At 34.8% G+C, this 5,145-nt stretch overlaps 1 pseudogene; it reads left to right on the top strand.

Annotated features, from left to right (window-relative positions):
• Positions 1 to 252: 252 nt before the first annotated feature.
• LOC100720768 (olfactory receptor 8K3-like) lies at positions 253 to 1,206 on the top strand (annotated as a pseudogene).
• The last annotated feature ends 3,939 nt before the right edge of the window (positions 1,207 to 5,145 follow it).

Below are 5,145 nucleotides of genomic sequence, written 5' to 3'. Positions count from 1 at the left end.
TAGGTGACAATCAGGCTCTCTCTTGATGTGGAAATTGTTCTCTGGTGAGTCAAACCATCTTTCTTGAGAACAACATAGTTGAGATATGTGTCTACTTCTGTATTATTATCTGGTAATGGTGCACAAATATCATATAACCTACACTTAAATTCAAGATGTGTCTTATTTACACTCACTTTGCCTAATTAATTGTCCATGTGAAAATACTTTTTCTACTATGTCCAACTAGAATAAGTTTTGTGGCAAATGTGAATGGAGGAACAGAGCTTCACAGTGGTGATTGAGTTCATCCTCCTGGGCATCACAGATCATCCTGAGCTGCAGGCTCCACTCTTTGTGCTGTTCCTCATCATCTACCTGACCTCACTTGTGGCCAACTTGGGCATGATCATCCTCACCAGCTGGATTCTAGCCTGCAAACACTCTTGTAGTTTTTACTCAGGCATCTGACTTTCACTGATCTTGGCTACTTTACAGCTGTGGGAACAAAAATGTTGGTAAATTTCATTGAAGATGAAAATAGAATCTTTTATCAATTCTGTGCCATGCAGCTGGCTCTCTTTCTTGATTTTATTGGTAATGAGCTTTTTATCATATCTTAATGCTTTATGACTGCTCTGTGGCCATCTGTAACCCTCAGTTCCATGCTGTTATCATGTCACCAAGAGTATGCTGGAAATTATAAGCAGTTCCCTATGTCTACTGCACATTTGTGTCACTTCTGCTTACCATTAAGATTTTCACTTTGTCTTTCTGTAGACACAGTGTCATCAGTCATTTATACTGTGACAGTCTCCTCTTTGTATCACTGGTCTGCTCAGATACTCATGCAATTGAGGTGATAATTTTGATCTTAACCATTTTTAATTTGATTTCCTCTCTTCCTGTTGTCCTTGTGATCTATCTGCTCATCTTCACAGCCTTTCTCAGGATGAACTCTGCAGAGGGTAGGTGCAAAACCTTCTCCACCTGTGGGTCCCACCTGACTGTGGTCACAGTATTCTATGGGACTTTGACTTTTATATATATATGTGCAGCCCAAGTCCAGCCACTCCTTTGACACTGACAAAATGATTTCTATATTTTATACCTTAGTCATCCCCATATTGAATCTATAGTTTAAAGAACAAATATGTAAAGTGTGCTCTTCATAGGACATTTAAAAAGATATCCAAATATCTTTCATTGAAATCACATAGAATATAAACCATGCAGTACCATGGCTCTCATCCATAGATGACCTCCATTTATTGACAAAATTCAGACTTATTGGTATTCCTTAAATTTCAGTATATTATAAATGTATCAGTGAATGAAACATTTAAAAATACTATGCTTCCTTGAGGTAGAGAGATTGAGTTTACCATAATATTCAATGAAGCTTTCTAGTACATTAAAATGGTATAGCTATCAGTAAGCTGGTATGCCATATAGGAGGATAAAATGTTAGGCACACAAGATGAGTAAAAGTCATTTGTTGTTCTTTGAGGTACTGGGAATTAATCATAGGATCTTCACACTAAGCTACATCCCCAGCATGCAGGTATTAATTTGTTTATTTAGACACAGTTTCTTGAAGAGTCTTTTAATTTTTTCAAGGAAGACTTCCACATATTCTCTTCCTGCATCAATCTAACAAAGTATAAGTTTTTTTAAAATAGTGTTTTAATCATTACAATACTTTCCTTTGGCCATGTGTGATTGTGTGTCTGTGCTTTTTTTGTGTATGTGTGAGAGGATGTTACTGTTTAGGGCTTCATATACTAAAATGTGGTTGTGTTTTAATCAAACTTGATTGGATTTGTGAAGATTTTTATCATAGCAGAATGATTGCTATGAACTTTTCTTATGGAAATAATCAAGTTTTTAAGCTAGATATTCTGATATTATAATTTTAACATACTTTTCATTTCTAGTCCACCACTCTAAGCTCAGATAATAGCCCATCAGAGCCTATTCACTCAAGAAAACATGCTGTTTACCAAGCCCTGGGCCCAGTGCAGCAGTGGATTCTGTGTAACTTAGTGCATGTGTGTCCATGAATGCACACACCAAGAGAATGCACAATAACATATGAGTAAAATAATTATTTGAATAATAAAACCCTATATATCTTGTCATCTGGTAATAAATGCTACTATTGAGTTTGGACAATACATATTTTAATCATTTGCATGAAGAAAATACAGGACAGGTTATTTGTTCACATACACAAGATAATTTTATCATTCCCTATAGAATGCATCCTGCGGTGATACCATCAAAATGTTGATATTATTTGTTAGTGAGTATAGAAATAAATATATATTTTTAAGTTGTTGGCTGTTTTTCCCAAATTACCTTTCATAATTATTGCTTTATAATTATGTTTCTAATAATATAATTAGAAAAATTAAAATGTGAGTTAATGTACCTAATATAATATTTCTAAAATAAATGTTTGGAATGTCAATAGATCTCAAACAAAGGACATGAAGAGAATGATTTATGCTTAGGAGGTAAAATTGTATAATGTATTTATTTGATTTGAGAAGTGAGTATACATTTTATACTTTACACATTGTATTAAAATTTTTAAACTTTGTAATGTGTATAATTGGAAAACATGGACAAGCAAATAAGTGATATAATTGCTCAGATAATTGGAGTCACTGGAACATCATAAACAAGGCTTCATCAACTTCAGGAACATTTTAAAAAAGAAATCAAATAAGAATAAATTTATATTCATGACTGCATAGGAATGTTATGTAAGCTTTCCATTCATACAAAAAACCCACTAAGTAATTCCTCCTCATCCCTCACTTTCTTGGATCCCTGAGATTTGTTTCTGAAACCTGTGTATTTTTCTCTTCTGAGTATTTCACACAAAGGGTTCACTGTGAAGGCAACTGTAGTAGCTGATTGATTGTGTCAGCTTGAGACACTTAGAAGCTTAAAGAAATTGGCTTAGCAATTCTATATCTCAGGGTTTAGAAGACTCACCCTCACATGGCTCACCACCTAGATGATATAGAAAGGAATAAGGAAGGATGGATGAGTTTGCATTCTTTGGAGTAACACCAATTTATGCCTTGGGTTGGATTTCATCTCCTGGCTCCCATTGCAGATGCTTCAGCTTCTGACTTGGATCCTTCAGACTTCTAGAATAGACTCTTCAGCCTTTTGGTACACACCTGTCGGCCTGCTGGGGCACACTTGCATGGGACACTGCAGTGAACTCCAGACCATGGATTGAATCCATCAACCTTTAGCATGCATATTCCCTCTGCATGCTTCCTCATTCAAATTTGTAGTTAATCATCATTTGCCAATCTTTCAATTACTTACACATTTGTATATCTCATTATATCTGTTTTCTCTAGCAAAACACTAATGATACAGTGACTTCATTCCTTTTTCTAACAATATTTTCCTGTCTCTTCTCTCCTTTATAATGTTTTGTGACTCATTGATGTATTTTGTGTATTGTATTATGTTTACTTCTGGATTAGAACACAGCTATTTCAGATGGAAAATATAGTACTGTTATGTATGGCTAAATGTTTCACAGAAATTTTTTAGGATTCATTTATTTTGCATAATAAAACATAACAATTTTTTATTAAAAATCAGTAACAGTTTCCTGGTACCTGTGATGAATAAATAGATTCAAAAGTGAGAACAAATTGTTTCTGATAATTAGTGGGCAATCTTCAAACATTTTGTTAATCATTCAGTGCTCTAGGGATAATTGATAAATTACTGGGCATCTTTTTAGAGAGTACAAAAATTCATAAATAAGTTTCAAAGATGCAATGATCATCAATCCATGGACAAATGAAGAAAAACTTTTCATCACACATAATAAAGATATAAGTTTCACTTGTTATTGTGTCTTTCTGTGTCTACAAAAATGTTCACTTTACAGAGAGCAAGCACAAGGCTTTCTTCACCTGTGGGTCTCATTTGATCATGGCTACAGTGGTCCATGGTACTTTGATATCTATGTACATGTGGGCCAAATCTAATCACTCCAAAGCCTTGGATAAAATATCTTCCATATTTTATACCTTGAAATTCTAATATTGAATCATTGGATCTACAGCTTCAGGAATAAAGATATAAAATAAGCCACACAAAATAATTGAAAAAAATCTCTCCAGTGTGTTTTCTTAAAAGATACATGTTCTTCTATGTCCTTAAAATGAGACTGGAGAGGAACGTATCTGTCTTCCTCCAGAGTGCGGCAAGCACAGTGCAGCTCAGTATGTATTCAAAGTTTGACCTGCTATGTATTAAACTTCTAAATAACTTTAGTACAAAACTAAACACTAAAATACTTCATGTCGCTAAAAGGTGGCAGTTATGTCTTAAACTTAATAATGGAGAAAATTCTCTAGGACAATGGAAGTCCATAGATGATAGGATCACATAATAGAGGTTTTTCTGTTTTGGGAATGAGAAAGAATAGCAAAAAATTTAAATATCTTTTATGGTATTCTTAACTGTTAGAAACGTTTACAGGGTATATGTTTGACTTTATGTATGTTTCTGATTTTTTAATCCCATTGTTATTTGTTTTAGGCTCCATCCTATTGTGTCAGTTCTGTTAAAGTCAAAACTTGACCACAATTTCAGGCAGTTCTATATGGCATGGTGGTTTAAATGAATCTGTGTTGTACAGAAGCTGCAATGTCCCTGTTCCTCCCTAGGATCTTAATCTACTCTCAGCAATCTGTTTACTGTTTACAAGAGAGAAACAGCATCTACTAACTAAATATCCTTGGTTATCCATCAACCAGTAGACTCCCTGCACCATACAATTTTGTCTAATTCAGCAAGTGTGTAAATGAGTGCATATTCCCAGGAAGATCCACTCACAGTCAGGGGCTATGCAATTCCTGTTACTGTGTAACTGAGTTGGAGGAGGCCAGTGGATTAGGAATCCTGTGTATAAGGTGCAATGTTTTGTGTATTGGCATAGAATGGTCACTTAATGGGAAAGTAACTATATCATCTGCTCTACTTCTTTGTGTCTAACACTGCTCACATGTGATTCATACAGCAGTGCACTGTCCTTGATTAGCATCCATCCATTGTAGCACTCTGACAATCCCTTTTCAGGAGCAAACAGGCAGAATCCAGTGATTTGAACTCGGATGT

This window comes from Cavia porcellus, unplaced genomic scaffold (genome assembly GCF_034190915.1).
Source record: "Cavia porcellus strain 051 isolate PalLab524CR breed Dunkin Hartley unplaced genomic scaffold, mCavPor4.1 scaffold_29, whole genome shotgun sequence".
Taxonomy (NCBI): Eukaryota; Metazoa; Chordata; class Mammalia; order Rodentia; family Caviidae; genus Cavia; species Cavia porcellus.
The sequence above is the reverse complement of the archived record's forward strand: the minus strand, read 5'-3'. Positions and strand labels throughout refer to the sequence as shown.